The sequence below is a fragment of the Physella acuta genome, unplaced genomic scaffold (genome assembly GCF_028476545.2).
Source record: "Physella acuta isolate Inbredline_101_S28 unplaced genomic scaffold, ASM2847654v3 ptg000123l, whole genome shotgun sequence".
Lineage (NCBI taxonomy): Eukaryota > Metazoa > Mollusca > Gastropoda > Physidae > Physella > Physella acuta.
In genome coordinates, this window is record NW_026731642.1 from 19423 (window position 1) to 46311 (window position 26889).

At 36.5% G+C, this 26889-nt stretch overlaps 1 pseudogene; it reads left to right on the forward strand.

Annotated features, from left to right (window-relative positions):
- The first annotated feature begins 10508 nt into the window (after positions 1 to 10508).
- LOC131934936 (solute carrier family 22 member 3-like) lies at positions 10509 to 21692 on the forward strand (annotated as a pseudogene).
- Positions 21693 to 26889: the final 5197 nt, after the last annotated feature.

The window sequence follows — 26889 nt, forward strand, 5'->3', positions numbered from 1 at the left end:
TAAAAACATTAAATCTGGTAAAAAGTTAAACTGTTAAATAAGAATATATGTTAAATAAATTATATTTGCTAATAAATTAAATTGATTAACATTGCTAATGAGTTAAACTAATTATTAAACTAATTAAGTGTCTGTTAGACTAAACTGGTTACCAAAATTAGATATTTACGTTTGAGATACTTCATTTTAAATTCAATAAATCCCATGAAACTGGATAACTAGGAAATTTGACTCTTCAGATGGAGAAGTGTTGTTTATTCTATTAAATAGCTGGAAAACAGGTTTTCTGTTGGGTTCTTCTGTCTAGGGGTATTCAAGGGCAACACAACTTATATCGCGATACAGCAGACTAGATAACACTGATGATGATACTGAAATAATACTAAGAAGTTTAAGATATATACGTAAATAATACAACAGTAAAATATATATATATATATATATATATATATATATATATATATATATATATATATATATATATATATATATATATACATATACATATATATATATATATATATATATATATATATATATATATATATGTACATACATATATATATATATATATATATATATATATATATATATATATATATATATATATATATATAAATATATATGATTCTCTACGTCGCCCAACTATGCGGGAGACCACGCACGCACGCCGACTCTCTAACTCTCCTCCCTCCCTCCCCCCTCCCTCGCTCTCCAGGCATGCGCAACAGTGTGTACCCACCCACCCCATTTGGACAATTGTGTCATTCAGGAAGTCTTCACCCGTCAACTAAGTAGCAGCGTAAGCTACGCGGCGGGTCGGCACGTAAATAATAACAGGTTTACGACACAAATTATGATACACAATACTTACCACACCCGCCCACGTCGACTTCCAAAACCACACGCCAACCACCTGCCACACACCTTTGCACACGCTCTGTTACCCGTCAACTGACAATCCTCACGTGAACACACACTCTCTCTCTCCGTGTAAACACACTCAACCAAGGGCTACAACTATAAACAAAAAGAAAATACCTGACGTTCGAGCACACAACAAAAACATAATCAGGGGGGACGCTACATGTAAGGGAAGTAACTCTATACTTTTAAAAACTGTTTTTCTACTGTCTTTGTTGCGTTGTAAAACATATCTGTAGGAATGAACAGTTACTAAACGTAATTTTAGCGGCTGGCAATAATTTGGCAGGAATTTGAAATACACACTGACAACAACAGACGGTCACAGACATATCACTGACACTTTGACAGCGACTGACATATCACTGATACTATGACAGCGACTTTCATTACCCGGTCACAAATTATGACAATAACTGACAAAATAATGAACCTACTGTCAAATACAATTAATCTAGCAGATCTTGTGAGGTTATTTAATTAAATGTATCCTTTCAAACAAGGCGGTCATGTTGCAGATGAAATAGAGTCAGTGGCGTGGCGAGGTCAGGTGTCACCCGGTGCGACCCCCCCCCCCCCCCCCGAAAGAAATTATATATATATATATATATATATATATATATATATATATATATATATATATATATATATATATATATATATATATATAATGGTGTCACCTCCCCCCCCCCAAAGAAATTATATATATATATATATATATATATATATATATATATATATATATATATATATATATATATATATTCAATATATATAATTGTAAGTATGTGTATAAGCATGTGTTTATGTATTCAAATATCTTTTTTTTCAGGATGTATTTCATTTTTTTTTAAAGCTACGCATCTTTGACTGAACTTCGTCCTTCAAGTTTTAATGTATATAAAAATGAGAAACATAACAGGCAAAAACTTTTTAACAACGTTTTAATCCGCTAGAAGCTCTTTCTATTTTATGGGTATAATAAATTTGTAATCTAATTATTATAATTTATTATAATCCATAGCATAATGTATCCAAAATTAAAAGATCAAACTGACTTAAGGCGTGAAGTAATTGTTTTAAAGCGTTTGACAACTCTTTTTATGGCGACATTTGAAACCAACCAGTTCTATTCATGTTATTTATGTTGCTAACGTTTTATTGCCTATGATCTCCATTATTCATTCTCGTCGCTCAAGTTTTTTAACTTCATTTATTCGAAATGGATTAACACAATTAAACAATTATGTTAGTTTGTAACACGCCCTTTAAATAGTAATTAAAAAAGAAATTGTTTTCATTTAACCTATTACATAATTAAAACTATATATGACAATGACACAAATCAGTGAAAAAGATGATGATATAAAATCCATTCTGTCATTAACATTTTATTTTGTTATCGCCCTACCCGCTAAAAAAAGTAAAGGGGAATAATCTTTGTATAATTTGTGGAACAAAAAAACACACCTATCAACATTATATTTAGTTTTAAATGTATATTTACATATAATTTTTTATAATAATAAATCAATAAGGTTATTATTATTTTATGGTCAAATACGATTAAACACATTTAATGGGAAAAATAACGCATACTGTTAAATATTACTTTGGTGTGTTATTTACCATTTATTAAAATTGAATCTAACAAAGGGAGGCTATTAATACATATGTTTCTTAAAGTAGTTTAAAATACTTTGAAACTCTACGTTAGTAATATATAAATTTTTTTTATTATTTAAATATACATAAATATTACAATTTTTGTAGTCAGATTGTATAATTGTCATATTTACTAGACAATATATTTGTTCATTTTATTATAGTTTTAGTTGGAAACATTAACGTATTTAAAACCGGAAAGTTTAAAGATTAGAGATCTAAAATAAGGTGCTTATTTCAAAACTGATTTTTTTGTAACCTACTCCAAAAAAAAAAAAAAAAAAAAAAATAACATATTTTTATTTGAAAAATGGATTAATATTGGCTAGGTCTAGGGCAGGGGTCGGCAACCTTTTGAAGCGGAAGAGCCAAAAGTTACAATTTTCAAAATTTCCCTGCTTTTAAAGAGCCACTAACATTCTTTAAGTTCAAATATTTTATTTTTTTATTAAGATTATTAGTATTTGTTCAATGAGCTGGAGAGCCGCATCTTGATATCAAAAGAGCCGCATGCGGCTCGCGAGCCGCAGGTTGCCGACCCCTAGACTCTAGGGTAAGGTGGAGGATATTCTTTTTATATTTAGTTATGGTAGGGGGTCGGCAACCTTTGAGACGGGAGAGCCAAAAGTTACAATTTTATACATTTTCCAAGTTTTTAAAGAGCCACTAACATGAACTAAACTTCTGGCGACTAGTTCTGATGTAAAACTGAATAATACAGAATGATGTATAGGTTGTTTTTTTTTTTGTCTACAGTTGTTTTTAATTGTCTGTGTGAGGTCTAGCATGGGCAATCTAGGCACCACTTAGGGTTATTGTTTTATGGGAAATCTAGGCACCATTAAGGGTTATTGTTTGTATGGGAAATCTAGGCACCACTTGGGGTTATTGTTTGTTCTAGTTTAGGGTTATGGCTGGGGTTACACTTAACACTTGCGTTGTCGTTAGGTCTAATGGGCACCTAACACACGTCAGAGAAAGTAAAGGCTGCTGGTCTTAGCGCGGTCCACACTATCCCTTTAAATCCAGGGATCACAGGGGAACTCTACTTCACTTGCACCATGGAATTCTAGTTCAAAGGTGGTGGGTTTCTTTTCGAATGGGTAAAAGCGCAGTGATGCTAACATAATAAAAATACAGTTTCACTTCTCATGCATAAAATATTGATCTTCACTTGGTCACTGTGGGTAAGACACCTGTTGTTAATTGAACGTCAGGTGTGTGTTCGTTAGTTTGATCATACAGCTAGTTGTAAGGCCTCATCCGTCTGTCAGAAAGTGTATAGGTTTGTGTATGTTTGTGTATGTTTGTTTGTTAGATCATACAGCTAGTTGTAAGGCCTCACCCGTCTGTCAGAAAGTGTATAGGTTTGTGTATGTTTGTGTATGTTTGCTTGTTAGATCATACAGCTAGTTTTAAGGCCTCATCCGTCTGTCAGAAAGTGTATAGGTTTGTGTATGTTTGTTAGTTTGATCATACAGCTAGGTGTAATGCCTCATCCGTATGTCAGAAAGTGTATAGGTTTGTGTATGTTTGTTAGTTTGATCATACAGCTAGTTGTAATGCCTCACCCGTCTGTCAGTAAGTTTGTACGTTTGTGTATGTTTGTTATTTGATCATACAGCTAGTTGTAATGCCTCACCCGTCTGTCAGAAAGTGTATAGGGTTGTGTATGTTTGTTAGTTTGATGACATAGCGAGAGATGTAAGAATACATCAGTCTGTCATCAGACTTGCGTGTTATGCTGTTTGGATTTGATAATCTGTTGTAGTGTAAGTTTTGCATTGGATGGGTCGCTGTATGTAGCTGTATGTCGCTGTATGTCGCTGTATGTAGCTGTATGTCGCTGTATGTCGCTGTATGTCGCTGTATGTCGCTGTATGTCGCTGTATTTAAGTTTTAATTAAGAAAAGTGTAGTGCTTCGTGGTTATTATGGTCTAGTTAAAACTGAAATGGGGACGGAGTTCGAATCCGGGTTGAATTCAGTAGACCGTCCCTGTCCACCCAGCTTTGATGGGTACCTAACTCACGTTGGGGAAAGTAAAGGCGGCTGGGCATAGTGCTGACCACACTATCTCTTCATATTCCGAGGTCACAGAAACAGGTGAACTCTACTTCACTTGCCCCATAAACCGTCAGGTTTTAAAAGGGATCTTTACTTTCTAACTTTTAAAAATGAAATAAGGAGAGAAAGGGATTTTTTTTTTAACTTACATAAAAATTGTGAGAAAAAAATAAAAATAAAAACAACAACACAACATAATAGCATTTGCTTGATATATTGTTTTACATTATTTAGATACGTGTGGTAATTGTAGAATTGATTTGTTACCTTTATTTGTAACTCCTTTTTGCTATAAACAATCGCATGCAGCAAATATGTTTAGATGGGTGACTGGTTGTTTTGTTTACAGCCGTTTCCATGGTGACATAATTATTTCAATACCAAAAGCGGCATAAAATTTACTAGATAGGACATTAGATAGGACACAAAAGACGCTATACAAAACACTACGGGCCACATAAAAGGACACTAAAATGGCATTTTATCCATTTTTTTTTAAAAAGTAGATCTTTTTTTTTTTAATTCTAAATTAAAATTTAAAATACAGTCATATTTACTTTAATTGTTATAATACACAAAACAAAAATTGATAATAATGAACGTCTCACAAAAGCGTTAATTTAAAACACCGATTCTGATTTGTTTTATTGTTTCAAAAAAAAAGAACTGTCATTTAGAATTGTTATTATAAGTTTACATTATTTTATGGTTGAATTCCTTCTACGTCAGTCATTCCGTTGGTTGTCCATGTTTTGATGTGACTGATGTAACGTGACTGACACAATCAGTTATGATAAATTGTTAAAAGCCTTGTTAGCGTGTGTGTGTTTCACAGAATTATGTAAGAGTTATCCATAATTAAATGGGACTGAGTGGTCGGATGGTAGAGCGCATAACTGCTAATCTGAAAGTTCTAGTCCATAGGACTTCAAAAAATAAAAATATAAATAATGTATATTAAATATTAATTTGTATTAGTTCTTTCCCATTTATTTAATTTAAATTAAACAAAGGGAGACAATATTACAATTATGTTTCTAAAAGTCGTTTGAAAAAATTAAGAAAATACACACTAATAAAACAATACGTTTTTATTATATAAAATAACAGTTTTATTTGTTTATTTTTTGAAGGATTGTCTAAATTTCATGTTCCATACATTTTGGATTTTCTATTTGATTAAAGTTTATATAGGAAACATTGGCTAGATTAGGCCTAAATCCGTAAACATATAGATGCGACGAGCCCAATAGGTAATAAATAAGAATCTTCGAATTCATATGTACCAACATTTTTCTTTTTTTTTTTAATATAAATATTTTTGCAAAGATCAAAGTGTAGTATCTGTTATGGATTCTACATAAATCTTAGTCTTTTGGTATGTCAGCCCTTTTTAGGGCTGGCTGCCGGGGCTGAGAGGCGGTCAAATCTTCTACTCAACTCATCAAGCAATCAATTACAAATCTCGCCATCGATCGCTGTGGGGTTGCTCCCACACATCCCTCGAAGCGCACATGCCCTCGAGATGAGTCACCCAGTACTTGTATTGGGTGGCTTCAAATGTACGAGTGGCTAATTTTCAACTTTCTATTTTTTTCAGCCTGACGACACCCACCTAGGAGAAATCTTAGGTGGGAGGCTCCGTCACAATTGCCAGCAAATCAACTCATCATCTCTTAAAGATCAACTACGCAAAACTTCCTCATCTACAATGCACAATTAGTTCGTTACCAACAACTTCACAATTACTCTGACGACACCCACCTAGGAGAAATCTTAGATGGGAGGTTCCGTCACAAATACCAGCAAATCAACTCGACATCCCTCAAAGACCAACTAATCTAACAACTTCACGATTACTCAACTCTCGTAAAATAAACACTCATCAACAGCGTCACTTCGCCCATTTCAACTACTCGACCAAGCTTTCGACCACTCTCAAATTCTTCTCATCCTCGATACAGCAATATACGATTACTCAACCCTCGAAAAATAAACGTTTTTCAACAACATTATTTCGCCCACTTCAACTACTTGACTACGCAAGAATACCCTATGATACAACTTCACTCTCTCTCTCTCTCTCTCAAACTACAATAAACAATAAAACAAAGCAACGTATGAAAAACGATATCTCAACACGAAGACACCACCTCTTTTATCCTCTCCAAGCTTTTCTCCATTCGAACAACTCTACCACCAAGACAAGACAACAGACACGAGACTCGCCCTTTCACCAACGCAACATCCCTCATTGATACTCTCAAACTACAACGACTCTACAACTACAAGACTTGATACTACCCAACTAAGCATCAACCACCGCCCAACCAAGATTGTAATACACGCAAGAACAAAGGCCAAAGAACTACGAGAAGCGATCATGTTTTGTCATGTAATCTATGTTAATTTTTATTTTAAAGGAAACCAAGAAACCGGAAGTAAAAACGGGTGAAACAAGAAGACAGAAGGACTCGAAAAATACGACAAGCACAGATTAAACTGTTTAAATATGTATTAAATTTCATGTGTGTATATGCTCATGTAAACCTGCTCTTGCTGTCTACCCTTGCTCGATTGGGGAAGTAGCAAGTGAGAAACAATATTAAACTAAACCAAAAAAATTAAATTTAAAATATAATTTGTTATTAGACGTTTTGTCTTAGAGTTATGCATAAATAAACCATCTTAAATTAATGAAAGTATTGAAAGTAGGCTACAAGTAAGAAAGAAGTATTACTATTGTAAATCTGTATCAGTCCCCACAATCCGATGATGAAAACTGTAATACTAAAGCGAACATGCAAGGCAAACTGACGCTGTAAATTACATGTCTGAGGCGAAAAAGAAAATATTCAAAAACACACTACCACCCGACAATATGTATTTGAATTTCGTGTTCTAATCAGTAGAAAGTCGTTGAGTCCACCCAGCCCTTACAGGTACAAAACTCATTATAATAAAAGTAAACACGGCATTGCATAGTGCTGACCACACTATCACTTCATATGCTGAGCTCAAAGATACAGGTGAACTCTACTTCACTTGCCTATTGGACCGTCGGCCGTCAGGTACGAAAATGGAACTAAACTCAGCTCTAATGAGTACCAGAGTCACGTGAGGGAAAGTAACGTTTGGGCAAATTGTATCCACACTATCCCGTTATATGACGAGGATGCAGAAACAGGTGAACTCTGCTTCACCTGCACCATGGTTCGCCATATTCTAAAGTGTATATTTACTTACTTGTATCCCTAACTAAACTTAAATAATTTTTCTTATCTGATTTCTCATCGTAACACATCAACTTCCTTTTAATTAACCACTCGGGGTCGGCGTGGTCGAGTGGGTAACGCTCATGGTTGCTACACCGAAAAGTCTCGAGTTCGAACCCTCGGGCAGATGAGGCTCGTTGGCTGGGGACAGCCACTCTTCTAGGAGAGACAACTCCAAAATCAAACAACTGCTGCCTTGTAGTTTGTTCTTGGTTGGACATAGGCTATGAAAGCAAATCCAAAAAGAAAAGCATGTTGAAATCGGAGTCAATGGCCTCAACGGCGCATAACCAGTTGACATGTATCCTAAATTGTGTTGGAGGGGGAACTCTTCCAACACTAAAATTAAGAACGGAGAAGAAGAAGAAGAATTAACTACCCACAATCCACTTATCTCATAAACCCACCACCATCAACTACATTTCCTCAGATGTAATCGACATTATTTTTATACTTTTTTTTTACCGGTTAAATATCTGTTACTGAGTTAATTAAGTGTAGGTTTAAATATTTGAGTTTAGTATAACATCACAATATGCCATTAATCAAAACACTATGTAACAATGTAGACGCCTCTCCTTTCTAGGCTAATGTTTCCTGATGTCCAATAGACATGACCAAGTGGACGAGGATCCCTCCATCATTATTGTTGACATGGATAAAATCACGGGTTTTTTTTTTCCTTTTTTTAAATTTTGTAATCAAAGAGATTAAAAAAAATATATTTCAAAACTAAATCCAGAAAATAATTTAGAAATTTAATATTTTTAGAATCAATCTTATAAAAGTGGCAAATGCATTGCGGGGTCTGGCGGCACTGTAGTTCCGCCCCTGGTGTGTGTGTGTGTGTGTGTGTGCGTGTATATGTGTGTGTTTTAAGTAAGTACAATGTCGACATTTAACATTTTGAAATAGAAAGCATTAAAAGCGACAAGGACACCGATAGCTGTCACTCAGCTTGCGACATCTGTCAAATTAGTGATCCACTGCATGGATACATTTGTATTTGGTGTTAATCAAGCACTGACGACAATAGTTTTATACCGTGTGCCTAATGTTGTGACCTGTTGGTGAATCACGCATGACAAACACGTCATCAGCTTTCACGGAAACGTTAGGTCACAGGTCACTTGTTATCTGACCAGGATGTTGTTGTGATTGGTCAGTTGAGACTTGCCTTGTGCCAATAAGTAATTGAATACATATATAAATATAAATAAATATATGTATATAAATATATATAAATAAATAAATAAATAAATATAGTCCATATATAAATATATATATATATATATATATATATATATATATATATATATATATATATATATATATATATATATATATATATATATACACCTTGATGATTTAGACTTGATAAAATGTAATGGCCACATCTCTCAGTATTAATACCAAGTACTTAATACATAGCAGTAAAAGAAAACAACGTGAAATATTTGTTTTGCAAACAAACTAAGTTAGAAACATTGACGTCGTTACGTCGGATGTCGCATGGTGCGGTAACTGAGGGTGTCACCTGTTGCGGTAACTGAGGGTGTCACCTGTTGCGGTAACTGAGGGTGTCACCTGGCGCGGTAACTGAGGGTGTCACCTGGCGCGGTGTGGTAACTGAGGGTGTCACCTGTTGCGGTAACTGAGGGTGTCACCTGGCGCGGTAACTGAGGGTGTCACCTGGCGCGGTGTGGTAACTGAGGGTGTCACCTGGCGCGGTGTGGTAACTGAGGGTGTCACGTGGTGCCGTAACTGAGGGTGTCACCTGGCGCGGTAACTGAAGGTGTCACCTGGCGCGGTAACTGAGGATGTCATCTCGTGCGGTAACCGATGGTGTCACCTCAACCGGCTTCAATATTTAAACATTTTTGGTTTATGACACCCTTCTCCCTCTACTAGATATTTTAACTGGATACAACATAATTCTGACAGTAAATTTTACGATTTTTTCCTTGTGGTGTCACCCTGTAAATGTTGTCACCGGGTGCTGACAGCCCTCACGACCCCGCCGTGTGACGCCACAATGATAAGAACAATTTGGTTCTTGAGTGATTTAAAAAAAAAACATACTTGTAAACACCTCTTAAGACAACAAAATCCTGCTTTTGCTGCTGTATCAGTACATTACATGACTGCAAAGTTTAGCAAACAATTGGATTCAGACTTGAAAATTTTAAAGTTTTAATTTCGAAATGTGGTCGTTATAGATTTTTACTTGTTGTACAAGTTGAAAACACTCATGAAGAAATAGCCTACTTAAGAAAATTAAGATTATTGCACATATACGAATAACATAAAACTAAGAAATATTTCGAAATAATTTTTAAAAATTGATTTTTTTTTTTTTGAAATGATAATTTTTTTCTTTAATGGTTCTGGGCGTTATTTGTACATGTTTAATTTATGCTTCATGACGTCATTTCATAATTGTATTTGTTTTAGCCTTCAAAAGGCCAGCTGCTGTATATTAACATCTCGATGTATGTATGTATATAGGTCAGTTAGAGGTAGGCGTCAGATGTTTTTTTTTTGGACTGTCAATTTGTTATGTGATGTTTTATTATTGTTATACATTCTCGTTTGGGGGATTGGTTTGTTAATTTTTTAACGTGTTAATTTCTTGTAAGTTTGTGTGGTGTTATTGAGTCGTCAACGAGGTAAGTTGTTAAGGTGTATTGTTGATGGTTTTTATATTGGCAGGTTTTTGAATTGGTAATTCGTTACTTTGGCAGGTTTTGAGTTTGGTGAGTTGAAATAGAAAGGTTGACAGGACGCTTTAAAACTTGAAAATATGAGTGAACGTTAAAAAAGATTGCAGTTATTTCTAATTCTGAAAGATGTTATTTTGTGCATTGTGATAAAAAGTAATCAAGATATTCAATTTTAACGCAATTAACTTATTATTTTAAAAATTTGTAAATTTAAAACAAAAACTTCAATGTTTGTTGTGTAAGATTGTTTGCGTCGTCATTTTACGAAGAGTCAGGGGAATGGGAGGTGGGGGGGGGGGGTAGAAGAGATTCTAGAATTGTATCAATCAATACGTTTTGTACATATTTGACATCACTTTTAAAAATGATTTTTAACTTTCTTTTATCATACAAGTGATCTGTTGTATTTCTAAGATAGTAATTTAAGTATTAAAGATATATTACCATGTAATGTTATCAAGTCAGTAGAACGTCCCTGAGTCCACACAGCTCTTATGAGTACCTAACTCACGTTAGGGAGAGTAAAGACGGATGGGCAAAGTGCTGACCACAACTTCCCTTCATATGCTGACATAAGAAACATATGAACTCTACTTTATCTGTCCAATGGATCGCCAGGTCTAAAGAGGAGTCTTTACTTTACCTTTTTACTGTGAAATATTTGTTGTGTAGACAATTTAGGTGTTAAAACGATATCGCTATGTAAAATTTCTAGGATAGTCATTTAATTTAAGTGTTCAAATGACATCACTACGTAATATTTCTTGTATAGCCCCAGCATAGGTCTAGTGCTAAAAAGCTATCGACATGCGACTGAAAACTGGGCCATTAAACAAGTTGATTAAAAAGTCATGCCACGCTTCAGATAGATATGTAACAATACTTCAGTCATATATTACTGAGAACTTCCTTTAAAAAAATAGTATGTAACACTTTTTTCCACATAGGCAATAAAAAACAATTCTGACTTTTTTGAGGCACTGTGTGTGTTAGTATCTCTGGAATCTACATTGTTTTAGCTTAGCTGTAACCTTGGTTAGGTCAGTTCAGTTTTCTCATTAGCTTTTTTATACCTTATTTTTATACGCGTAGCGCGTGCCTAGTTGATTTAATTCACGTGCTAATTAGATCAAAGTTGATTTATAGGTGTGTGTGTGTTCGTTTCTCTCCCTCTCTCTCGCTCTCTCTCTCTCTCATATATACATATATATATATATATATATATAAATATAAATATATATATATATATATATATATATATATATATATATATATATATATATATATATATATATATATATATATATATATATATATATATATATATATATATATGCCAGGCTCTGCTCTGGCGTTTGTGAAAAGCCTATCTGTAAAGGACAGTGCAGTGGTTCTTCCAGACTTTTTTCTCCGGGGGGGGGGGGCACTTGAAATTTTCGAGGGGGGGGGGGGTCGGACACTGTTAAAAGTATATATTTTCTATATAAATTTCATTTCATTCGGTAGACTTTTTTCGCGGGGGGGGGGGGGGCACAAGCCCCCCCACCCCCACCCCCCCCCCAAGAGATGCCTGGAAGAAACTCTGGGACAGTGACTTGTGTCTCGCCCTAGGTCTTGATATGAAATATTATATATATATATATATATATATATATATATATATATATATATATATATATATATATATATATATATATATATATTATACGAGGGAGATGTAATTCAGTTTAATTATTTAAAAATTATTGTATTCTAATAGAGGTAATTCTATTAAATAACGCGTAATTATTATTTTTTTTGCTATTTAAACATATTATAATGTTCACATATTGTTTATCATAGCTTAAAGTGATGTAGACAATAAACGATCCGTTTGCAAAAGTTTTCATTCAGTAGGAAGTCTATTCAGTATGATGCAATTCAGTTTATATATTATATTTCAAAATAACCATATTCTAATAGAATTAATCCTATCAATTCATAAGTACTATTTATAACGGTATATAAACACATCAAAATGCTAATGTCCAACAAAAATGTTGGTCACGGATTAATTTAGGAAGAGAATGATACTTTCATGACATTTTCATTGGGCAGGAGATATGTTAAATTACCTACGTGTTAATGATGAACTTTTTGTTTCACACAACAGATGTGTCATCTGCTTTTATGTGGATGTGGATGTTTGTTATGACTTGATATGTTGACCTACTTCAGATCGCGATGAACAGCCAATCAGTGTCTATAACATTTGGACAGTCGTTAGCCTAAAACTTGGACGCTTTTATAAATAACTCAGTCTAACAGTACAATACAATTGTAATTAAATCAACGTCAAACAAAGTCTTACAACGTGAATGCAAGTTATCCAGCTTTATATATAAAGTCAACAAGAGTTTTTGAGGCTTAAGGCCCTCCAAAGTCTTCAAAACACAAACCAATTCAACGGCTATTATCCTAAAAAAGCAGATCATTAAAGTCATCATTTTTCAAAGTCAACATATCATTAAAGTCAAAAGTCACACTTAGCTCATCCTGCGTCTACCTAAGAAAAAAAACTACATACAAATTTAAATTCAGTCAACCAAAGTTAACCATTCAAAGTCAACTTAAGTCAACCAACGTCAACTTAAGTCCACCAAAGTCAAGTTAAGTCAACCCAAGTCAGCTAAAGTTAACCACCCATCTTAAGTCAACTTAAGTCCACCAAAGTCAACAAAGTCAACTTAGGTCAACTTAAGTCCACCAAAGTCAACAAAGTCAACTGAAGTCCACCAAAGACAACTTACTCAACTAAAGTCAACTTAAGTCTACCAAAGTTAGCTAAGTAAACTAAAGTCACCTTAAGTCAACCAAAGTCTGATCAGTCAACTAAAGTCAACTAAGTCCACCAAAGTCACCTTAAATCAACCAAAGTCAGCTCAGTCAACTAAAGTCAACCGAAGTCCACCAAAGTCACCTTAAGTCCACCAAAGTCACCCTATCCCAGCACTGCCCACCATGACGTACAGTGTGGACAGCCTGGAGAACCTGATGGCCGCTCTAGGAGGACGTGGCAAGTTCCAGTTGTTGGCCCACGTCCTGATAGCGTCTTCCTACATTAGCCTGGTCTTTCATCACGTCATCATGGCCTTCCACGGGTCACCGGTACCCCATACGTGCATGGTCAATGTGGGGAATTCATGTGAGTCATTGTTTTCGAATGAGTCATTATTTAATGGTCAGTGTGGGGAATTCATGTGAGTCAGTATTTACATTATGTGCTGAATTAAAATTTATTTAAACATATTTGCTTTTTAGCGCAATTTCCATTCTGGAGAATTGCGTTTATAAACCCGTCATTTCTGGATGTATGAATGTATGAATGAATGGATGTGTGTCCGCAGCTTTAAGTCGTATCTCCTCCTCAACGAAGCAATATCGATGACTAGTTCCAAAAGAAATTATGTTAAGCAAGTTACGAGGATGAATATAGGCCAAAAAAATTCCGGGTTTCTTTCATGGATTTCCCGGAAAAGCCAAAAACAAAACTCGAAAAAATGCAGTTTTTGGCCCATATCTCGGCAACCAGACCACTTAGCGACTTGAAACATGTACCAATCGATTTCTGCCATAATTTAGAACAATATTGCCGAAGAAAGTTTTCAAAAATATCCTTTCGTTCGGTCACAAAAAAAATTTTGAATTAATTAAAATTTGGACCGAATTAGTAGGCATTTTTATCCAACCACACCACACGCGTCATCACGTTCAATAGCTGCGCCATCACGTTCAATGGCTGCGACATCACGTTCGGTAGCTAGGCGCGCAATGGTTTTTAGTCATGTAACTCTATTGTAAATAAAACATGTAAAATACTGGACAAAAAATTAATAAAAAACGTTTTAATAACTAACCAATGGTTTTACTAACTCTGCTCTTGATTTACGCTACGACAGAGCTATTTTAGATAACATAAGGAAATTGCGCTAAAATTGTCACTAAACTTTTTAATTACCTTGTTTTTTCTTGACGCAAGTTGCTTTGAACCAGCGCCTCTGATTAAAAATTCCAAAGAAATTTAACGTCTAAGTTTTAAAAAAAAAGAATACACAATGTGGCGTGTAAATTAGTCTATCATTGCTAAAAAATCAAAGGCCCTAGCATATTACCCTATGAAATCGTCAATCGTCCATGTCCCGAATACTATAGTTTCTTTTTTATTTGTTAAGTAGTTAATTATCTAACAGCTAAATCCGAAAACTGATGAAGAGATAAGTTTAAAACTTTCCTTCAGGAGTTTCGGTTTATTGTGTACAAACGTCCTATATTCTACTTTTAGTTTTAACGTCAACAGAAATATCATTCTCCTTTATACGGGTATATACATCGTATTTGTTGTTTTTTTTTCATACAAGTCATAGTGCTTTGCCAGTAACTGTAAGGTGTTTATATTTTAATTTTAGCAACAAGCTTTGAAGGAAACAAGGAAACTTGACCAATGACTTGACGAACACGTCCCACTCGCAATGCTCGACTACTTTTTACTTCTCTGACGGCCGTAACGAGACTGTACTGTGTACGGCGGGACAGTGGATGTACACACCTGTACACAACGAGTGGAACATCGTCAGCCAGGTCAGATCTGCATTTTTAGAAACATTCAGTGGGTCACAGACTATTGAAAACTTTAAAATTAATAAATAGGCCTTTCACAACTGAAAATTTAGAACTATTTGATGAGACATGGCTTAGGGTTCGTCCATAAATGACGTCACACTCGTAGTGGGGAGGGGGGGTCCGTAATTTTGTGACGGTGCGTGAGAAGGGGAAGGGGGGGGTCAGATGGTGTGACGTCACACTTTTGCATCATAAAAACGCAATGCTAGAAAAGGAATTGTAGCCGTTATTTCGCTTTTTAGAACACTGTTTTTATATATTGTAATAGGAATTGATTAAAATACTCTGTTGACAGAGTTCAGACGAGATTTGGAAAAAAAAATATCGTATTTTAGAAAAATTCAACTGCAATAATGAGGGGAATCGTAGGCTGATGTGTCAAGTCATTTTAGGGGGGTGGGGGGTCTGGCTTTTTGTGACGATGTGTGACAGACAAGAGGGGAAGGAGGTAAACATCGTCAAAAAAGCGTGACGTCATTTATGCATCCCCCCCTTACTTGATTTTTTTTCCTCTTGAACCCATGAGGAGCAAAGGATTGCAGCCTCACTTCAGTACCGAACTTTGTTTTTGGGCAGCTTTCTTTAACTGCGCCCACGAAAGCCTGGCACTCCTTGCTTCTCATATGAGACAATGACAAGTGAAAATTGTAATTATCTCAGAGAGTTGTAACAATATTTTATTTTATACATTTAAAGACTTTGTTCTTCATTTGACGTAAACGTCATCAATAAACGATGTAAGGGTTCTAGTTACTGTGAAAGACTATGTGGGACAGAGGAGGATGCAGTGATGTAAAAGCCCAAAGTATTTATTCCTTTAATTAAAATAGAGGGAAAAAATAATGTTTGATATTGAGCTGTAAAAAGTAAAAAGGTGTGGTTGGATGTAAAATTTGTCGAGCAGCAAAAATAGGTGCAACTAAAATAAAATGGTGGAGAGGAGGGTAGTACGACTCCCTCTGGACTGGGCGTTCAGAGGTCGAAACTTGTGTATGCACTGAGTTCAATAAACATAGCAATATTCATTCCAGTTTGATCTCGTCTGCTCCGATGCTTACCTTGTCAATCTGGCAACGACGATCTATTTCTCTGGCGTCACCATCGGTGGTCTGGTGTTTGGGGATCTGGCTGACCGGTACGGCCGTCTTCCCGTCATGCTCTTCACCCTCTACACGTCATCGGTCCTGGGGGTCATCATCGCCTTCTCTGTCAACTACACCATGTTCGTGGTGCTGAGGTTCTTACAGGGGCTATTGATGCAGGTATACTATGATAATTAACTACACCATGTTCATGGTCCCGGGGTTCTGGCAGGGGCTATTGATGCAGGTAATACTATGATATTCCTTTACACGGTTCCCAGAAAGATGGGCAACGGAAAAAAAGCGCAACGGAAAAAAGCAAAACAAAAAGTGCAACGGAAAAAAGGGCAAACAGAAAAAAGCGCAAACAGAAAAAAAGCCAAACATAAAAGAGCGCAAACAGAAAAAAGCGCAAACAAAAAAGCGCAAACGGAAAAAAGCGCAACAGAAAAAACGCAAACAGAAAAAAGCGCACACAGAATAAGGCGCAAACATAAACAAACAAAAGCGCTTTTTCCGTTGCGCTTTTATTGATCCAGGTAATACTATGATAATCAATTACACCATGTTCGTGTAGCTGGTGTTATTACATGGGCTTATGGTGAAGGTAAATAATTATTAACTATGGCAGGTTTGTGAATTACATGTTCTTGCAAGGTTTGCTGATGCGTTGTTTAAAACAAGTTTTAAAAATTGAAAACAAAATTATAGGGTTGTGGTTGCTTCTTTAAATTAAAAAACAAAGAACAATATTACTATTTTTTAAAAGAAATTATGAGCTTTACTTTTCGACTACTCTGTTCCCCATTCTTCGGAATATATATGTATTTTAAATGCGTGTATTTATCTGTTGACATTTCCATTGATTTCAGGGCCTCCAAACGTCCGCGTACACGCTGGTGATTGAGCTGTATGTGGCCAAACATCGACCGTTTGCCGGAGTCATGACGGAATGTTTCTTTGGTTCCAGCGTCATCGTCCTCGCCGGTCTGGCGTATTTGTTGAGGAACTGGCGACATCTGCAGATTGGGATCAGTGTAGTGGGGGTCACAGCACTGGCGCATCCTTGGTGGGTTGTTGGGTTACTGTTGTATGTTGGTGGGTTGTTGGGTCTATGGTGTATTTTGGTGGGTTGTTGGGTCTATGGTGTATTTTGGTGGGTTGTTGGGTCTATGGTGTATGTTGGTGGGTTGTTGGGTCTATGGTGTATGAGGGTGGGTTGTTGGGTCTATGGTGTATTTTGGTGGGTTGTTGGGTCTATGGTGTATGTTGGTGGGTTGTTGGGTCTATGGTGTATGAGTGTGGGTTGTTGGGTCTATTGTGTATGAGGGTGGATTGTTGGGTCTATGGTGTATGAGGGTGGGTTGTTGGGGCTATGGTGTATGAGGGTGGGTTGTTATTCTATGTTGAATGTGGATCGGTTGTTGCGTTTCTTATTGTCTGTTAGTGAGTTTTTTGCTAATATAATAAATGTTATATGTGGTTGGGTTGTTGGGTTTTTTGTGTTTGTTGTTGGGTTGTTGCATTTATGTTGTATGTCGGTGTGCTGTTGCTCAATGTTAAACGTTAGTGGGTTGTTGGGTTAATGTTGTGTATGGGTGGGTTATTAGGCTAGTGTACTTTGTTGGTTAATTATTGGGTTAGTGGAGTATGTTGGTGAGATTTTGAGTTATGTTTTATGTTGTTGAATTGTAGGGATTAATCCGAAATGTTATATCTTGGTAGTCTGATGGATTGATAGTGATTTTTTTGTATCTTGTATGAAGATTGTGTTTATCCTTGGTGGGGTGGTACGTCCATGTTGATGGTAGATTTTTGTATAAGGTTTCCTATCTTGAACAAAATGACAAAGTACAGATTTTTTAAAAACTTAAACATTACATTTTTGATCATCATAAGTACATCATCTGGTGTATGCATTCTAAGATGTTTGTGCTGACTCGAACTTTAGCTTTGGGATTAGAAGTCGCGTGCTCTATCCATTGACCACACCGTAACATCATGTTCTTATTTTTAAAGTTCACTAACCATAAGATATATTTATTTTCCTCTTACTTGAAATTTTCCATTTTGTCTACCTCAGGATCGTACCCGAATCTCTTCGTTGGCTCATCATGAAACAGAAAACAGAAAAAGCTTATGGCGTTATCAAGAGAATCTGCAAGTTCAACAAGGTATTACCTCCCCTGGATAAATATCTGGAAATTTATTGTTGTCTCCCATGTTCCTTCATAAAAGCAAAATTAAATTACCCCCATCAACAATAACGCATTTCAGTATATTTCATATATATATATATATATATATATATATATATATATATATATATATATATATATATATATATATATATATATATATATATATATATATATATATATATATATATATATATATATATATATATAATATATATATATATATATATATATATATATGTATATATATATATATATATATATATATATATATATATATATATATATATATATATATATATATATATATATATATACATACATATATATATAAGATATATATATATATATATATATATATATATATATATATATATATATATATATATAATATATATATATATATATCGTGTATGAAAGGACCATTTAGTATAAAGTCGTTTAACCTAAGGTACGATCTTACCCCCCCCCCCCCCTCCTACCATACATTCAATTGAACAGGTTCCAGTCCCAGATAAAGAATGGGAGATAATCAAAAGAGAAACGAACAAATCAACTGCAGGACCAATCAGACAGTGTAACCTGACAGACGTCTTCCGCAATGGACAAATGAGACAAAGATCTCTCATACTCTTCTACATTTGGTTGGTGAATATTTTGTTGTGATTAGCTTACCTCGTTTTTAGAGTGTTAATATCTGTTGCACTTACTTCTATGACATACATTTCAATGTATCTAGTAATCTGTAGATAAGCTACTTCAAAAGAAATAAAATTTTAAATTATCTACATCCATAATGAGTAGCCTATAGACAATCTCTCCAACGATACGTAGGTAAATTAACGTACCTTTTTTTTTTTAAATCACTTTTTGTTAACTACAGGCTTGTGATATCAACCTGCTACTACGGCCTCACTTTCAAACTATCTAGTCTCCATGGCAACCCCTATCTGCTCTTCTGTATCGGAGGTGTGTTCGAGACGTCAGCGTATGCGATAAGTTGCCCCATGATGAAAATGTGAGAGAAGTTCCACTTTCGTTGGCAATTTAATTATCATTTAATCCAAAATAATTTCTACACTAATATGCTAATCATTTTCACGTACAACTAAGATGTAGCTTCATACATTATTTAAAGTGAGCTTAGAAAAAATATTTTAGTGTTTAAAACCGAAGATTTTGAACGTATAAAATATAACTAGAGATTGTTTAGAAAAGCCTTTAAATTGTGGTCGTCCTTATTTCAGATTTGGTCGTAAAAAACCCCTTCTGGCAACCCTGATAGTAGCTGCTGTGACTTGTCTGGCAGCTGGATTTATGAATGATTATTTATCTGGTAAGGACATGGATTTGTGGAAGAAAATATTTGTATTATAAACATGTATTTGCGTCTTCTGATAAAATATTAATATAATATCGGTTTAGAAGTTAAAGTTAACGTTTTTTTTTTGTTTTTTTTTTTGGTCCGACAAAATCTTTTGAAATTTGTTTAATAGACCAGGTTTTTTCCCATCTTCAGGCTACAGCTATCTAATAGCTGCCCTGGCCGTGGCGGGTCGGTGTGCCGCAAGTTGCCAGTTTGCCATTATATTTGTGTACACGTCTGAGATCTACCCCACTGTCATGAGGTAGGATCATATCAATTGACATATTGACGTGCTTGACTCTATTTTCAGTTTCTAAAATACCGACAACTTACCGTTCAGGGGAGATTACTACCGATGTATTTTTTTTTTATTCCATAGAAACATTGGCATGGGCGCCTGCTGCTTCTGGGCTCGTGTTGGTGGTATTGTGGCCCCACAGATAAACCACTGGGTAAGTGTGGGTGGTATTGTGGCCCCACTGGGTAAGTGTGGGTGGTATTGTGGCCCCACAGATAAACCACTGGGTATATGTGGGTGGTATTGTGGCCCCACAGATAAACCACTGGGTATATGTGGGTGGTATTGTGGCCCCACAGATAAACCACTGGGTATATGTGGGTGGTATTGTGGCCCCACAGATAAACCACTGGGTATATGTGGGTGGTATTGTGGCCCCACTGGGTAAGTGTGGGTGGTGATTGAAAATAAGGAGAAAAGGAGAGATAATTTGTTGATGTGTGACGTCTTGGGGGGGGGGGTGTACAATAAGCGGTCTCAAAGCGTGACGTCAATTATGAGGGAGATTCAAATTAAGGCTACGGCCAGTGATTAGACCAGCGTTTCTTTCAGGCATCTCTTTGAAAATTTCAAGTGCACTTCCCCCCCCCTACCCCCCACCGGAAAAAAAATCTCTGGATAAGACGAGATCAGGTGTAGAGTTAAGACAAGTCAAGTCGCTATATCTAAGCGTCCTTTTAACGCGTCTTACAAGTACCGAATCATCTTAACTCCACAACTCTAAAAGCTCTCAGTGTAATTTTCCCGTCAAACTTGTAGGTTGGTCTTTGTTTTCTAATGCTCAGATTTTTAGCGCAATTTCCATACGTACAATTGCGATTATTAACTCGTTCTGGATGGATGTGTGTCCGATGTGTGTCCGCAGCTTTAAGTCGTATCTCCTCCTCAACGAAGCAATATCGAGGACTAGTTCCAAAAGCAAATATGTTAAGCAAGTTCCGATGATGATTGTGGGCCAAAGAAATTCCCGGAATTCCTTCCTGGATTTCCCGGAAAAGCCAAAAAAACTCGAAAAAATTCAGTTTTTGGCCCATATCTCGGCAACCAGACCATTTAGCGACTTGAAACATTTACCAATCGATTCCTGCCATAATTTAAAACAATATTGCCGAAGAAAGTTTTCAAAAATATCCTTTCGTGCGGTCACAAAATATTAATTAAGGAAATTGCGCTTAAATTGTCACTAGACTTTTTATTAACTTGTTTTCTTACAGACCAAAGAGTTATGGAACGTTGATGCTATCATCATATTCGGCGTGTGTTCCTTTCTAGCTGCCATGATACTCTACCCTCTACCGGAAACACACAACCAAAGCTTGCCAGATACGATGCAGGAAACAGAGACCAAAAAACCTGAGCAAAATCATGAAGCTTTTGAGTTTAGTCTAGTATCAGATAAAATATGATGTTTTTCAAAACCTCTATTAAACCTTTAGAAAATAGACTGTTTTATTTTTTTTCTTAAGTTTCTACTGAAACATCTTTGAAGCCCTAATTGATACATGGATGCCGGGCAGTTTCCCAAAAGACTATTGTCCGAATAATATTAATGAATAAGAAAACGTGTTCATTTAATGATAAATGTTTGATTTTGCTAGATGTAATCGATAAAGAAATTTTTTTACGTAAAATTGAATTACATGATTTACTTATTTTCGAAATTCTAATTACATATAAAGGGTACGGCATGCTGTAGCGGTTTCGAGTTCGAATCCGCGTTCAAATCTTTAGAACGTCCTTGAGTCCACCCAGCTCTGATGTGTACCTTACTCACGTTAGAGAAAGCTAAGTCGACTGGGTATAGTGCTGACCACATTTCCTTTCATAGACTGAGGTCACAGAAACCGGAGAACTTTACTTCACTTGTCCCATGTACCGTCAGGTTAAAAAAAGAAACTTCGACTTTAATTACCAAAATAATTTTTAAAAAAACAACATTTTACGCCAGATTTTATTTATATTCAAAAATATTTTTTTATTAAACTGATCACACACTACTACATACGTTACCGTGAACAGTCATCATAAATGTATTTACATGAAATATTAAAAGAACCGACTCTTTGAAATTTCCAAACAAGTTTTGTTAAGTTTTCAAAGACACCGCCTACCCCTGGTGGTGCGTTATAATTGCCCCCCCCTCCCCTCCCCTAAAGAATAAAAACAATGCGCTTCATACAGTACTCAAGAGAAGCAACTCTACTCGAATACAGTAATACCAGCGCTTGTTATATATTGCTGCTAAAAGCTAAGAATGAGCTAATATCACCCATCGATCTCTAATAGTATTTATCCCAATCTTCGATCAAATATTTACTTCCCCTTCTATTATTTTGTCGATTTCCAGAAAAATGCGCAAATACAAAAATATACTAATACACTTTTATTTTGTTATATTTCATGGTTTTTAAGCTTCAATGTGGTCAATTTTTTGCGAAAACTGTAATACTAAAGCGAACATGCTAGGCAAACTGACGCTGTCAATTACAAAATTACATGTCTGGGGCAAAAAAAAAAAAAGATAGATTTAAAAAAAAAACAACAATTCCTTGCGTCAGTGGCGTAGCGAGGTCGGGTGTCACCCAATGCGGCACTTAATGGTGTCACCCCCCAGAGGCGTAGCGACCCTTCCCGGTGACAAACTTTCAATTTTCGATTTGCACACTCGAATTAATCACTTAATTAAGTGGAATTATCATTTTTCTCTATATATTTTGCTATTTTTTGCCTTGGTGTCACCCCCCCCCCTAAATGGTGTCACCCGGTGCGGTCCGTACCCCGACTCCCCTCGCTACGCAACTGCCTTGAGCACTTCCCTGATCTTGCCAGCCTCCTTTATCGACTTATGACCAGCAACTTGTACACCGCTGATGCAAGGGACACAACTCAATCGTGCCAGTCATATTTACCCGGTTGCTGGTACTGCTATACTAAAGGGTTCATTTACCTAATTTAGCTGAGTACTCGGACAAGCTTTTGAGGTGGCCTGATATCCGACTTAAAAATAATACAAAGTTTGATTTCACGATAATAATTTTCGCACATTATTAGCTTCGTTGTAACATTTAGAGGAAGAATGCATTGTTGTTTATTCACTATCTCATGTTGTTGCGAAAAAAAACTTCCCACTAAAAACTCCAATCCTCTATAGGCAAAAAGAGGTAATGGCTTTAGTAAAGTAATGTTCGCTTTCCAAAAATGACGGTCTATGGGGCAAGTGAAGTAGAGTTCACATGTTTCTGTGATCTCGGCACATGAAGGGATAGTGTGGACAGCACTATGCCCAGCCGCCTTTACTTTCCCTAATGTGATTTAGGTACCCATCCGAGCTGGGTGGACTCGGGGACGGTTTCCTGACTTGAATCCGGATTCGAACTCGAGACTTACGGGTTAGCAGTATATCTCTCTACTGCTAGGCCACTCCGTCGTATTATAACAATATAATGTAATAATAAAATATAATTCTGACACTTTTTATGAATACACAGAACATTAAAATTGTCTACTGTCAGATTCATTTTCAAAAGGCTGAGTTAACGGGCATATCAATAGTTGTATGAAGTAAGTTTTTCACGTGTGTCAGGTAACCATCAGATATGGGTGGGCGCATATGGATCCGAACTCTAAAGTTTCGGGTTAGGAAAGGAAATGCCTTACCACTCGGCCACGCCGCCCCTATTTATAGATGGTACAACAACCTTGACCTACTTTATCACATGAGAGTGTGGGATTTATAATGAGTGTGTGTGTGTGGGAGGGGGGGGGTTGGTTAAAGTGTATATTTTCTATACAAATTATATATTTATATTTCGTCCGGGGCGTTAGACGAACTCCGGAGAGGGGGGGGGGGGGAGGTGGAGGGGGGGGGGGAATGAGAAGGTAACATTCAAGTGAAAAATAACAGTAAATGTATTAATAGTTTGATTTGTTTAAACATGCTAAAACCTATCCACGTCAATAAACATAAGCTTTTAATAGTGTTTTATCTATAAGGTAACTATTATAGAAAGTCCTATATATCTATATATATAAAGCAAAGTGGTCGGGTGCCCGATAGGGCACTTCCCGGCGCCGCAGGCGCGTCAAATTTGGCACGAAGGTGCCTTATCGCGATAGAACACGAGGGCCGGTGACGGTTCGGCAAAAAGTCTACGGAGAGGGGGTCAAAACTGACCTCGACTGACCGGCGCCTTATATGGGCTATATTACGAAAAAAAAATTCCGACGACGACCCCCCTTGAAATTTTGTGAGGTGGTAGGAGAACACCTTGGGGTGTCACAAAAAACTCGGCATATCTGGGAAAACTTCGTAAAGGGGTCAAAACTGACCAGTTGTATTTCCCTATATAATCTTTGTATTTTATGGGAAAAACAGAGGGTCATTTCAACGCAGACTTTAGGATACTTAAGCTCAGTATATCTGGCTAATTTTTTGCATGCTCCTAGGTCAATGGCTTGACCTGTAGGGAAAACTGTCGGTTACACTCAAAGCCCTCGACGAGGGCTAAAAAGTGACCGCGAGTGAAATTCTCTTTATATGAGCTCTATTACGAAAAAAAATTTCCTCCGACGACCCCCCTTGATATTTTGTAAGGTGGTAGGAGAACGCCTTGGGGTGTCACAAAAAACTCGCCATGTCCGGGAAAAATCGGGAAATGGGTCAAAACTGACCAGTCGTATTTCCCTATATAATCTTTGTATTTTATGGGGAAAACAGAGGGTCATTTCAAAACGGATTTTATGGCACTTACCCTCTTTACATCTGGCTCAGTTTTGGCATGCTTATAGGTAAATGGCTTGACCTTTAGGGAAAACTGTCGGTTACACTCAAAGCACTCGACGAGGGCTAAAAAGTGACCGCGAGTGAAATTCTCTTTATATGAGCTCTATTACGAAAAAAAAATTCCTCCGACGACCCCCCTTGATATTTTGTGAGGTGGTAGGAGAATGCCTTGGGGTGTCACAAAAAACTCGCCATGTCCGGGAAAAATCGGGAAATGGGTCAAAACTGACCAGTCCTATTTCCCTATATAATCTTTGTATTTTATGGGGAAAACAGAGGGTCATTTCAAAACGGATTTTATGGCACTTACCCTCTTTACATCTGGCTCAGTTTTAGCATGCTTATAGGTAAATGGCTTGACCTTTAGGGAAAACTGTCGGTTACACTCAAAGCCCTCGACGAGGGCTAAAAAGTGACAGCAAGTGAAATTCTCTTTGTATGAGCTCTATTACGAAAAAAAAATTCCTCCGACGACCCCCCTTGAAATTTTGTGAGGTGGTAGGAGATCACCTTGGGGTGTCACAAAAAACTCGGCATATCTGAGAAAACTTCGTAAAGGGGTCAAAACTGACCAGTTGTATTTCCCTATATAATCTTTGTATTTTATGGGAAAAACAGAGGGTCATTTCAACGCAGACTTTAGGGTACTTAAACTAAGTATATCTGACTAATTTTTTGCATACTCTTAGGTGAATGGCTTGACCTTTAGGGAAAACTGTCGGTTTGACTCAAAGCCCTCGACGAGGGCTAAAAAGTGACCGCGAGTGAAATTCTCTTTATATGAGCTCTATTACGAAAAAAAAATTCCTCCGACGACCCCCCTTGAAATTTTGTAAGGTGGTAGGAGAACACCTTGGGGTGTCACAAAAAACTCGGCATATCTGGGAAAACTTCGTAAAGGGGTCAAAACTGACCAGTTGTATTTCCCTATATAATCTTTGTATTTTATGGGAAAAACAGAGGGTCTTTTCAACGCAGACTTTAGGGTACTTAAGCTCAGTATATCTGACTAATTTTTTTGCATGCTCCTAGGTCAATGGATTGACCTTTAGGGAAAACTGTCGGTTACACTCAAAGCCCTCGACGAGGGCTAAAAAGTGACCGCGAGTGAAATTCTCTTTATATGAGCTCTATTACGAAAAAAAATTTCCTCCGACGACCCCCCTTGATATTTTGTGAGGTGGTAGAAGAACACCTAGGGGTGTCACAAAAAACTCGGCATATCTGGGAAAACTTCGTGAAGCGGTCAAAACTGACCAGTTGTATTTCCCTATATAATCTTTGTATTTTATGGGAAAAACAGAGGGTCATTTCAACGCAGACTTTAGGGTACTTAAGCTCAGTATATCTGGCTAATTTTTTGCATGCTCCTAGGTCAATGGCTTGACCTTTAGGGAAAACTGTCGGTTACACTCAAAGCCCTCGACGAGGGCTAAAAAGAGACCGCGAGTGAAATTCTCTTTATATGAGCTCTATTACGAAAAAAAAATTCCTCCGACGACCCCCCTTGATATTTTGTGAGGTGGTAGAAGAACACCTAGGGGTGTCACAAAAAACTCGGCATATCTGGGAAAACTTTGTAAAGCGGTCAAAACTGACCAGTTGTATTTCCCTATATAATCTTTGTATTTTATGGGAAAAACAGAGGGTCATTTCAACGCAGACTTTAGGGTACTTAAGCTCAGTATATCTGGCTAATTTTTTGCATACACTACTATAGATGACTAGGCCGTATGGAAAAACTGTTGGTCAGACTCAAAGCCCTCGACGAGGGCTAAAATATGATCTTGAGTGAAATTCTCCTTATATGAGATATATATATAAATAAATTGACGAACGATCCCCTTAAT